This window comes from Acinonyx jubatus, chromosome A2, assembly GCF_027475565.1.
Source record: "Acinonyx jubatus isolate Ajub_Pintada_27869175 chromosome A2, VMU_Ajub_asm_v1.0, whole genome shotgun sequence".
Classification (NCBI taxonomy): domain Eukaryota; kingdom Metazoa; phylum Chordata; class Mammalia; order Carnivora; family Felidae; genus Acinonyx; species Acinonyx jubatus.
In genome coordinates, this window is record NC_069383.1 from 59,714,414 (window position 1) to 59,727,763 (window position 13,350).

The window sequence follows — 13,350 nt, forward strand, 5'->3', positions numbered from 1 at the left end:
AAAAGTTTTGAGGTTGAAGAAGCTAAGAGATATTTTTTTTTTTTTTGTCTTTGCATAAAGTTGTTGAACTGCTAGGTCATTCCACCCCTCCCTCTGCCCATCTGCCTCCCTCTACTCAAAAAGTGAGAAAAGCAAGGATGGTACTTTATTCTTAACTGAAGTCACTCTGAAAAGTATTAATCTAACCATTTGGAGACCTCAATATATATGCTCTGGAATGAGGGAAGAGCATGCAAGTGCCTGAGGCATCTCTGAGACACAGAGAGATGAGGTAGCCATCACACATGTCCTACAATGATAAGTGAATGTTTTCTGGAATCTACACTGTGCCAAATGAGAAAGAGCTGGCTAGGAATTGATTTAAAGAGGACCATTTGCAGGTTTGATATTACCCCAACCAAATGGGTACACCTTCAGAAATCCAAGGATGAGGGAGGAATCTTGAGTTGGGGAGCAAAGGACAAACAAAAAGATGTTATCATTCAAGTAACTGGAAGTACAATAGAATCTTCCATGAGAGAAGAGTCAAATTTAAACATCTGCTAAAGCAAAATCATAATTGTACTAGATAAGTAAAACCATCCCTTCCCCTACCTCTTTTTTCTTCCAACTTTTCTCACCCTGAAAAGGAAAGAAATGTGAGTTAGCAAGCTAAGGATAAGGAATAGAGAGAAAAAGGTAAGGTGAAGGCACATTCTCTTTTTTACTGCAGACTCCATACCTGAACAGGTACAACAAAGGAGAGGTAGAGAGATCACTGATTCTAAATGAAATTAGGTTTTGACAATTACATGGGTCTGGATATTTTAACTACTAAATAAGACCAAGTAAAGACATGAGAGATCCCTCAGATGTCACCAAAGAAGTAGACATAACTAGACACATGGAAGAGTTTTGGACAGGCAAAGGGGAAAGAGAAGACAGTTGTCTTTGCCTGTACCATATGGAAACGTCCTTTTAGTGTAAAGTTAGAGGAAGTTGCTGGTGTTTAGCACTATCCAAAATCAGGGGTCATTTTAACCATAAACTCCCTTCATCAACATATCTGTATACACCAAAACACAGTTTTTTGGTTTTTTAAAAATTTTTTAAGTTTTTTTTTTTTTTTTAATTTATTTTGAGAGAGAGAACACAAGCAGGGGAGGGGCAGAGAGAAGAAGAGACAGAATCCCAAGCAGGCTCTGCAACATCAGCACAGAGTCCAATGTGGGACTCGAACTCATGAACCAGGAGATCATGACCTGAGTGGAGATCAAGACTCAGGCACTTGCTTAACTAATTGTGTCACCCAGGCACCATATAAAGATACAGTTTAAATTTCATATTTCCTATAGCTGCCCCAGTACTCGGTGATCATCAAATTCTTGGAATTCTTATAACAGAGATTTCCTCTACTTTCTACTTGAATTTAGTGTAAAATATCTTACATTGGTTTTTTTTTTTTTTTACTGCTTTAATGAGATGTAGTTGACCTACAATATTTAGTGTTTAATATTTATTTATTTATTGTTTAATAACTATATCTATATATTTCTGGGTCCATTATCATCAGTAAGATAATGAACATATTCATTAATCCTAAATGTTTTCCCGTTAGCCTTTGTAATTCTTTCTTCTCATTTCCTTGCACCATCCCCCATCCCCAGGCAAACAGTGATCTACTTCTGTCACTATAGATTAGTTTGCATTTTTTTAGAATGTTATAAAAATGGAAAGAGAGAGAGAGAGATTGAGATTGAGAGCCAGAGACCTACTGGTGTAGATTCCAGTCCAGGTCTAAAGACCTGAGTAACAGGAACACTTAGGGCAGATCAATGTCCTAGCTCAAATAGGCATATTTTTGGTTGTATTCAAGCCTTCAGGGGATTGGATGATATCTACATTGTGCAAGGACTTCTGCTTTACTCAGTCCACCAATTTAAATGCTAATTTCTTCTAGGAACACCCTTACAAACACACCCATAAATAATGTTTAGTTAGCTTACTGGGCATCCCATGGTCTAATCAAGTTGACACATAAAATTAACCATCACAGGAATCGTTCAGTATGAGTCCCTTTTTATCTGGCATCTTATACTCCACATAATTATTTTGGTATTCATCCATGTTGCAGAGTAGAATTCCACTGCATAGATATTCTACAATTTATTCACTCATCTTTTGATGGACATTTGAGTTGTTTTCAAGTTACTACTATGAATAAAGATGCTGTGAACATTTGTGTGCAGTCTTTATGTGGACATATGCTTTTTTTCTCTTGGATCAATATCTAATTATTACCTAGCTAGATTATAACGTAAGTATGGATTTAACTTTCTAAGAAGCTTCCACACAGTTTTATAAAGTGGCTGTACATCTTTTATATTCCCTCCTGCAGTACATGAGAATTCTAGTTATTTCACTTCCTTACCAATATTTGTTGTTATCTGACTTTTTAATTTTACCCATTCTGTGGGTATATGGTGCTATCTCATTGTAATGTTAATTTGAATTTCCTTAATGACTCAAGATGTGCATCTTTTCATATGCTTATTTGTCACCATTTAGAATTATAACTAATAACCCAAAAAGGTTATAAAATGGAATCATAAAAATACTCAACCTGAAAGAAACAAAAAAAAAAAAAAAGGAAAGAGAAAAAAATGGACAGATGGAAAACAAATAACAAGGAGGTCGTTTAATATCAATAATCACATGCAATATAAATGGTCTAAACATTCAAAAGAGATTGTTAGACTGGATAAAATAAGATCCAACTATCATTGCCTAAAAGAAACCCACTTCAAATATAAATACAGCAATGGTAAAAAATTAATGGGATGGGAGTTGATACCATACTAACTTTAGTGAAAACAATGCTGAAATAGTTGTAGTAATTTCCGACATAATAGATTTCAAAACTAAGAATATTACAGGGGGTAAAAGAGGGTCATTTCATAATGATAAAGGGGATCATTTCATCAGCCCTAGTATATAACAGTCCTACATGTGTGTGCATCAAATAACAGAGTTTCAAAATACATGAAATACAAATTGATGATACAAGGAAAAATATAGAGAAATCCACATCCATAGGGCCAGATTACATCCTTTTCTCAATAACTGATAAAATAAATATGTTGTCATCAAGGTTAATAAAAACAGGAACAGAAGTACTAGCCAACATGAACAAATTGATAATTATAGAATACTCCATTTAATGACAGAATACACATTCATTTCAAGTACACACACACAGCATTACCAAGAAAGGCTATATTCTGAGCCAGAAAAGAAGTCTCAAGTTGAAAGTTCTCAAATTAAACAAAGGATGTTCTCTGACCAAAATGGAATTAAATTAGTAACCACTAACAATGAAATACTGGGAAAATCCCCACATATTTGGAAACTTTCGGACAAATTTTTAAATAATCCATGGATGAAACAACACAGGAAAAATAAATTAGCAAATGTTCTAAACTGAATAAAAATGAAACAACATATCAAAATTTTTGAGATGCAGTTAAAACTATACTTAAAAACAAAATTATAGCACTAAAAAAGAAGAAAATTATCAAATGAGTAATCTTCTATGTTATGAAATGCAAAATCTGAAAAAAAAAATCCCAAAGGAAACAGAAGAACTGACATAATAAATGTGGAAAGTAGAAATAAATGGGAATAGAAAAATTAAAAGTGAAAGCTGCTTCTTTGAGAGTACCAATAAAATTGATAAATCTCTAACCAGACTGATAAAGAAAATAAGGGAGAAGAAGACACAAATGACCAAATTAGGAATGAGAACAGTGATATCACTACAAACTGTATTCCCATTCAAAGGACAATGAAGAAATATAATGAGTTTTATGCCAATAAATTTGACAATTTAGATGAATTAGAAAACGTCCTTGAAAGACACAAACCAACAAACTTTACGCAAAAAATAGGATATTTGGACAGCCTAGATCTATTTAAAAAGTTGAATTATTAGTTAAAGCCCTCCCTTGCAGAAAAATCTAAGATGAGGTACCTTCATTGGAAAATTCTACAAAACATTTAAGGAGAAAATAATACCAAGTTCTACCAGAAGTCGTCCAGAAAGTTGAGGAGAAAGGAACACCTCCCAACTCTAAAAGCTCATTATGATCCTGATGCCAAACCAGATAAAAATATTACAAGAAAAAAAAATGAAGATAAATATCCTTTATCAACATTGATGTAAAAATTCCTAACAGAATTTTAGCAAATCAAATTTAACAATAAACCAAAGAGGGTTTATCCCAGGATGCCTGTTTATTTTAAGATTTAAAAATTGACCAATATGATTCTCCTTAATCACAGCTCACAAAGGTAAAACCATGCGATCATCTGAACTGATGCAGAAAAAATGTTTAGCAAAATACATCATCCATTTCTGCTAAACACTTTTAGCAAAGTAAGCACAGAAGTGAACTTCAAACTGTAAGGAGATAAAAAGTTGGTTTACTACTAGAGTAGAAAAGCTCTTTATCTCTAGGAATGCCTGGATGTCTGGTTTGTGACTTTTAGACCACATGACATTTGAGTTTATTGCATATTGTTTTAAGGTCTGAAACTCTCCGATGAGCCTAATGATCACTTTCTTTACTGATGCTTGCATTATAGCCTAACTATTTTGACAAGCCTGCTTGACCAATTAGATGGCCAATGGAAGCTTGAAGCCAACATTCCTTGCACAGATCAGCTTGTTCAAGATGGAGACATAGGATGATACATGTGTGATACATACATATGAAAAATGGCCCTGGGAAATCTGTTATGGAATGTCTGGCGCCTGTTGCTTGCTTGCAATCTCTTTTTGCTTTTGTACCTTATTCTTTGCCTCTAAGTAATAGTCTCACATTTGTGTTCTCTGTAGAGTCTGATTAAATGCTTTCAAATATCCACATTGTGAAAAAATCTTTGCAACATGACAAAGGGCATATATGAAAAACTAACAGTTTATACTTAATGGTGAAAGACTGAATGCTTTACCTCTAAGATTAGGAGCAAAGCAAGGTGGTACATTTTCATTATTTCTATTCAATATTATACTGGAGATTCTAGCGTGTGTATTCAGGTAGAAAAAGAAATAAAAGGCAGTGATCTTTGTAAAAAACCCTAGAAAATCTATGAAGAAAGCTATCAGAACTAGTAAATGAATTTAATGAAATTGCAAGGATATAAGATCAATTTACAAAATTAATTATATTTCTATTGCATTAGTAGTGAACAACTGAAAATTGATATTATGAAAATAATGCCAATTTTAATGATATCAAATATATGAAATATTTAGGTAGAAATTTGACAAAAGACATGTGAGTTCTATACACTGAAAATTGGGAAACCTACCTGGGATAAAATAAAGATCTGAAAAATGGAGAAATTTCTTATATTCATAATTTGAATGACTCTGTATTGTTAAGACATCATTTCTCTCCAAATTCTTATTTAGATTCAATGCAATCTCAATCAAAATCTCAGTAGACTTTATTTTGGAAATTAAAAATTTGTTTCTAAAATTTATATGAAATTACATGTAATTTTCAAAAGACACTGTTACCAAAAAAAGAAGAAAAAAAAAAAAAAAGCAACCAAAGGCCTGGGGAAAATACTTGCATGACCTATATCTGAGAACGAAATTTTGTCTTGAATATATAAATAATTAACCTAATTCAATAATCAGATAATTAGACTATAACACAATTTAAAATGGGTGAAAGATTTTAACACTTTTGTTTTGATTTTTACCTTTTTATGTGGATAAGTCCTGCATAGCCTACATTTCTTTGAGCTACCAGCACCCATCACAGTTAGTAAAGATGTTTTACATGTGTCTAAACCTATTGAGGAAAATGTAAATGAAATCTGCTGCCATAAAATTTGAATTTTTTTCTATAGTCTTTATGAAAGTTATTAATGGAACAAACTAATGTGAATATTCAGACTACTGACTACAGTAGTTAAGCAATAGTATAACACTCTTCCTGTTCAATTTTGGTGTCTTTTGTGTTTGGTAGTCTAGACATAGCCTGTGTTTCTTAGACATGTTTATAAATGGATTGGAAAGGTGGTCTAAATAAAGGCATTACTGAAATACAAAGCATCTTTTTGTTATACATTGTTGTTATTAAGAAAGGATTCCAAAAGAGGGCTTCTGGCAGTGAGTCATATATTCTGACAGATGTTTTCTACAGATGAGAGTTCAGCTCCACCTTTTCCAAAAATGTAAGTTTTAGGAGAGGTCTTTCTTACAGAGCCCTTGGGAAATAAGTTGTAGTGTGTAGACTGTGTTTCTTAAAACAACTCCTATCGTGTTTGAAATCTAATGGCAAAGGTTTTTTGTTTCCAGTAAATAAGTGATTTTGAAACTTTAAAACATTCAACATATTTTGCTCCTTAATTCCAATATATAGCCTTGCAAGAGAACTTAAGAATAAAGGAATGAGCGAGCACTAAGAAACCTAATTTTACCTTGTGAATGGGAAACTGAGTGTGAAGACAAAGATTCTTTGTGTCCTAAAATATGGAAGAGGCTTAAGAAATTTCCTGATCAAATCTCCTTTTTTCATAGATAAGGAAACTGAAGCTTCACTGAAGTGAGTAGGTATAAGAAGCAAGGAGTTGAAACCAAGCCACAGTGCTACTTCTAGTTTGGTGTTCTTATTATACTTTCTGGAAAGATGGAAGGAAATAATCCCTGACAACATAATTAAGAGGTCAAATAAATCACCCAAGGTCATATAGCTACTAAGTGCAATGATGGGACAAGAATTTGGATATCTGAGAACCCAAAGCCCATTATTTATACAATCATATTCTTTATTGTTATAAACTGAATTGTGTTTTTGCTAAAATATATTTGGGTTTCATGAAAGAAACTTTCATGGTTTGGCTCATCATATTTCGTATATCATTAATATGCAATAAATGTTGGATATTCATCAATTCAACATATTGATTGATTCTAATATACATAATGTTTAACCTGATTGCATACCAACTATTCACCTAGAAGACAAGGGACATTTGTGTTGGTTGTAATTCTCTGACAGTAAGAACTATCTCCTCTGAAACTCTTTTAGAGATGTCTTTTTCATTACCCAAGATGCTCTGGAGTCATGAAAGAAATATCTAGCTGATTTAATTTACTCATAGGAAAAAAATAATAATAAAAGAATGGTATAGATTTCTATTAAAATATGGGGATAGACCTATTCAACTCTACTCATTGATTTTATTTCTGTAGAGGAATGAAGAGAGATTGGGCTGAAAGAAAGGTGAGAAAATGAGTCAAGGAAATTTTCCCTTGTAGAAATACATTTATCCTGATTCCTTTTGTGATTTGGGCTTTGCTTCCTGGGCATCTCTCTCCAATTATAATTTCTCATTTCCTATTTATTTTTTAACTCCTCAGTTCTCATTTTTAAAAATATATTCACTGCAGTCTAATTATTACCATAAATCTAGTTCCTAAACTCCAATTATCACTATATTTATAATCAGTATAAAGTTTGGAAACTATTTTGTAGTAAGACAACATAGTAGGTATACTTGTTTATACGTGCCTCCCATATATTGCTAAAAATCAGCCATGCCTTAAAAATATAGCACATGAAGAACTGTATAAAACAGTACTTCTGGCAAGCACAATCTCAAGTTTTAAATTATTTGTAAGTACTTCAATTATGTCTGCTAAGCACTTTCAAAATTTCCCTTAACATACTGCAGTGATTAAGAGCAGACACTATAAGGCTGACATATTTTACATGTTTTTAAAGTCTAGTATGTGTGTGTTGTGAGTTTGTTGCAATTGTGTGTGCATTTGGATAAATGAAGTCTATGTCTTCATGTAGTCTTCGCTTAATTGTAGTCCAAAAAAGAAAACTGTGGCTGTTTTAATACATTTTTAATCATTCGAATAACAATTGTTTAAATCATAAAGTTTAAAATATATTCAAACAGAAGAATAAATTTAATTAATCTTAACAAATTACACCAAAGCAAAGATGTCAGTAACATATTAATAAATAATAACACATGAAATATTTAGTAAAATCTGTGAAATAAAACTTAGTAAATAATTTTGAAAAGAATTCAGCAAAATTCCTTTACTAAAAATGAATAAAGGAAATGAAGTTGCAAATTAATGTTAAAAGAAATGTAAATAGTAAACACAAAAAGAACCTCACCTTCATTAATTTAACATAAGCTTTTTTTTTTTTTTTTTTTTTTTTTTTTTGATACAGAGAAACCACAAGCATGGTTTGTAGGCAGAGGAGGGGCAAAGCGAGAGGGAGAGAGGTTGAATCTTAAGCAGGTTCCACACCCAGGGAGGAGCCTGATAAGGGGCTCAATCTCAGAACTATGAATTCATGACCTGAGCCAAAATCAAGAGTCAGACACTTAACAGACTGAGCCAGTCAGATGCCCTCAGAATTAAACTTTTAAAACATAGCTACTTAATTACATTAAAAAATGGATAACATTCAGTGGTGGGAAAGATGTATTAAAGAGGTCACTCATAAATATTTGAGTAGATATGGGTTTTGAAGAGAAATCTGGGAATATGTATATAATTTTAAAATTTGCCTATTCCTTGCCCCAATAATTCAACTTCTCAGAGTCTATTATTCACTTATACTAGCCTGAGAGCACACATATACAAAAACACACACCCCTATACCCTCATGCAGAGCAATACTTGTTGCAAACATTACTTACAGTTTCAGTGTCAGTAAACAATAAAATGAGAAAAAAGATCATAGTACCTCCATTCAAAGTTTAATAAAACTACTAAATAGTATGATGTATTGACCTTTAAAGCTACACGTTATAGTTTATTAAGTGGTTAAAAAAAACCCCAAACCAATGTCTGCAGCATGATTCCAATTTGTAAACAAAGAGACTAATAAATGAATATAATAAATGTATCAAAGTGCATATGTGCACATGTATAAACATATGGAAGTCAGAAAAGCATATTTAGCAAATTCAGTAGTGATTACTTATGGGGGATGAATTTGACCAAGTCAAACATAAGAATGACTTTCATGAGTAAATTAGAAAGAAAAATGTTGAAGTTATTGGTGACTTTCCCTTTTTTCTGAACCCATGTTTAAAAAGTAAGAGAAAGAAGAGGTGCCTGGGTGGCTCAGTTGGTTAAGCATCCGACTTCAGCTCAGGTCATGATCTCACAGTTTGTGAGTTCAAGCCCCTCAAGAGGCATCATGGTCTAGCTCTGTGCTGACAGCTCAGAGCCTGAAATCTGCTTCAGATTTTGTATCTACCTCTCTCTGCTCTTCTCCCGCTTGTACTGTCTCTCTCTCAAAAATAAATAAACATTAAAAAAAAAAAGTAACAGAAAGGAAACATGATGGTATACTGGTTATTCGTGTATAGATTTATAGTAATACATTTCATCCACTATATTAAATAAAATTAAGGAATTCTGCATATCCGGGGGAACCAAAGAAAATATGTATTTGGACTATAGCCCAGTAGAATGAGCCCTACTGGAAATTGTTAGTCTCTGGAAACTAGTTAGATACTTATGATGATATTTCTTTGGAATCAAGTTTAGCTAGGAAATGTTATCAAGGTGATATATTGGGTGATAGGCAAAATATGGCCCCATGAGAATTAGGCATATCTGTTAATAAGCAAAGATCCAAGTATATATAAAGCATCAAAGAACTACTGCTAGTTAGAAACTGTAATCACTGGGTTAAGTTACAGGTTTCCATGACCTTGGATACATGTGGGAAACAAGACAGAATATCAGGGCATAACAGTGTAGTATCCAGCTATTGAAATAAGCATAAGAAATGAGAAGACACAATCCCCAAAGAACAAGACAAAGACCATAAAATATAAATTTGATGTTGACATTCTCAGCTACATACCCAGAAGATCTGTCTAGAACAGGCAGACAATGCAGTTGAATAAGAAAAGATCTATCTTACATCTTTGCTTACAATTTGATTTTATCACCAGTAAAATGTGAATTATTTTTTTTTCTGTCATCAAATAATGGACACTTCTGAATTTTCCTATTGCTCCCAATGGCACCATAATTCTTTAGTCCACTAGTCCGAAAATTTAGAGTTGTCTGTAACTTCTTCTCCTTTACCAACTTCCACAAATCTTGACAACCATAAATGAAGTCCACACGTCTTTATTTCATTTTAATTATTAAAATAGTCTTCTGACTTATCTTTCTTTTTCTAATCAACCCTCCACAGAAGTATCAACAAAATCTTTTTCATGTTAAATCTTTTTCACAGAGTCTCTACTAGGGTTCCCAAGAATACCAGCTGTGATGAAATGCTTTCTCTCAGAAAGCCACACTCCCTGTCCCTGACTCTCCCTTCTCAGATGGTTTGCATTGCCACTAGTCTGGATAATTTTCCACTTCTTTAACTCCAGAAATTGGGAAAAGTTTTCCTCTAAGTATCACAAAACAGAGTGGTTAAGATCACAGACTCTAAAACAAGACTAATTTGGTTTTGCATTTTGCATGTATCACATTTCAGCTACAGGACTTTAGACATATGATTTAATCATTTAAGCCTAGGTTTACTTGTCCATATGAAAAGCACAATAATATTTCATAGAATTTTTACAATTCAATGTTATCTTCCATATAACATTTGTTGTTATTGCTTTGGCACATAAATATTAACAATCATCATCATAATTCCTCAAAACGACAGCATTTTTTTCTCTTTTGTTTTTTTACCAGTGTATGCATGAAGCCTTTTAAAAGTACACAAAATATTTTTGTTACTGTAAAGAATATTCTGATCTACACTATATAAAAATAACTTATTGCTATGAAGTATCAGTAACGTTTAAAATGCTTTCCTTCTCTTTTCTTCTTGCTCTTCCTGCCTCACACAAGTCTGTGGTTCTTTCCACAGTCTGATCTTTTTGGTGAAAAGCCTTCCTTGGAAACTTTCCCATCCAAGGGTACATTTCTTTTTTACCAAAAGAATATCAAAGTGCATAGATATCTACATTCTGGAACTCTTTATTATTCTTATTACTTAAGGAAAGTGTTATTTTAATGAACCCATTGCAGCTCAGGTTATGATCTCTGGGCTCTGGGCTAAGCATGGAGCCTGCTTAAGATTCCATCTCGCTTTCCCTCTGCCAGACTCACACACTCTCTCTCCAAAAATAAAAAATAAATAAATACGATGAATGTTTCAGATAAACAGAGGAGACTCTCCGAAGTAATTCTAATGGAATTTAGGTGCTCCTTCAACTCCAGGCTATTGAGGCTGTGCTCATCAAACTGAACTTTAAGTGCCAAGGGTCCAGGCGGGGGTGGCAATGGAGAGCACGGCAGGTGGGAAAGCTGGCCTTTGTTCCTGGATAGAGAAGTTGGGGGGGGGGGTGCATGGAAAGTGGCCCCCAGTCCATTCTGTGTTGGGTGACACACTTCACATATTCACTGGCCTTCGAGGAACAGCAACACTTCTTGGGGACGATGAAGGTGAACACACAGAAGTACCTGTGAACTTGACGAACTCGATGTTGCACAGATGGCAGTACCTGTGGTTCCCTTGGCCGGGGGGGTGGGGTGGGGTGGGGGCTCTACATGCCTTTGTCCGAGTGGAAAGAGGACGTCAGCGAGGACAGCAACAGCTTGGGGCTCTGGGAAGATGCTGTGGGCCGAGGAGTGGCGGGAGACGGGTTGGCAGGACTGGGGCTGCTACCGGCCAGGCCCAGGTGTTGCAACTTCAGCAATTGGCTGAAGGTGTCGGAGGGGGCAAGAGGACCTGCAGGCGAGTGTGGGCCTCTTAGTCAGACTTCCGGCCTGGGGCTTCCCCCAGAAGGCAGTGCGCCAGGCAGAAGTGATCCCTGAGGTGTCTGGGGACCACGCCTATGGCCGGGGAAGGGGCTGTAGGAGCATTCAACAGCCGCCAAGATGTGGGCGAAGGTGCGCAGATCCCGTGGCACGACGGAGCATGAGAACTTTTGTGCGCCAGGTACGTCTCTGGGCCGTGTCGATTCGTGCAGTTGTGGTAGTTGGCCGGGACAAGTAGTCCGCACGCGGTCGCGGAGGAGAGTCCGGCGCGCCGCTGTTTCCTGCTAGATGGGTCCGCGTCCGTCTTGGGCTGCGGCGACCGGGATTCTCTCTATTCTTAGTCGCTCATTCTAGGGTATGGTCATTAAGCCAAATATGCAATGCATTTTATTTGCAATCAGATCTCTCTGTTTATCAGTTTACACGTTGGTGAGATTGGCCACCAGCCCTCGGTATATATAAACTTGAGGTTTCAGTGTCCAGAACCCTCAGAATATCACTGGCACTTTAGCTGCAACCTCCTTTCCCTTAACCTCCACTGACACCAAAATTAATGTCTCAGGAGAAGCACCACTAATTAGGCAGGCCTAAAGCACTAAAGTGTTATTATCTCTTCTGTCGTGAAGTGAAATGCTATTATCTCTTCTATTGCTGTTCTTTTATTTTGTTTAAAATACTAACATTATCTTTTTAACTTTTAACATGGATGTAGGACCTATTTCACATCACCTATTCCATGGAAGGGAGAGTTAATATAGGAGAAGGGGAGTTCAGTAAGAAAATAACAGAAATTAAAGATAAATTAGGGGACTTGGTTCCCTGTTCCTTACTCATATTCTTTGACCACATGCCTAAGGCTCCAGAGGAGGGGGGGGGGAGGGGCAGGGGTTTCCAAAATCAAGTCTGAATCAGATTCCAGGATATTCATTTCAAGACACAGTCACATATTGATGGTAAAGAATAAATGATTTCTTCTCTTCCAGTTGGTCCTCACAGGCATTATTGACTAGTCACATTCCCAACCTAAAACAGAAGAAAGGAATAATCTTTTCAAATGCATCATTCTTTCCACATTTGACTAGTCAGTATATATTGAGTATGCAACATCCCCTGACCTGGAAGTAGTGTGCAGAAATGATGTGCAGACTGAATAAAAGGTCATGCCATTCTGGTATTTCTCCTGAAAAATTGAAAAGTAGAGATGGTCAGGTCTAGTCACACATCAGAGTCAGATGGAAGGTTTTATAACCTACTGTTGCCCAGGATCCACCCCTGATCAATTTAATCAGAATCTTTGGTTATGGGTTCACACGTTGGTATTTTTTTTTTTTCTTTTAAGTTACCCTGGTGATTCTCATGTGTAGCCAGGTTTGAGAAGCATAGGCTAGCCCTTAGGGAAATAAAAGTTATTAAGAACACATGGGAAGCAGATTCTAGCCAGCTGGCTGTACTTCTCCAACCTTAGAAAAAGAAAAAAAGAAAAAAAAGTCAGGAAAACCCAACTATTTAAGAAACCGTGGAAAAGAGGGCTAAGT

General features: G+C 35.3%; 1 long non-coding RNA gene across 2 annotated transcripts in view; it reads right to left on the reverse strand.

Annotated features, from left to right (window-relative positions):
- Window positions 1-7,892: 7,892 nt before the first annotated feature.
- Window positions 7,893-13,350, reverse strand: part of LOC106971348 (uncharacterized) — a 43,228-nt gene continuing 37,770 nt past the window's right edge. For both annotated transcript variants that reach the window (XR_008296822.1, XR_001429651.3), the window contains one exon: window positions 7,893-12,838. This is a non-coding gene — a long non-coding RNA (uncharacterized LOC106971348). The remainder of the gene's footprint in view (window positions 12,839-13,350) is intronic.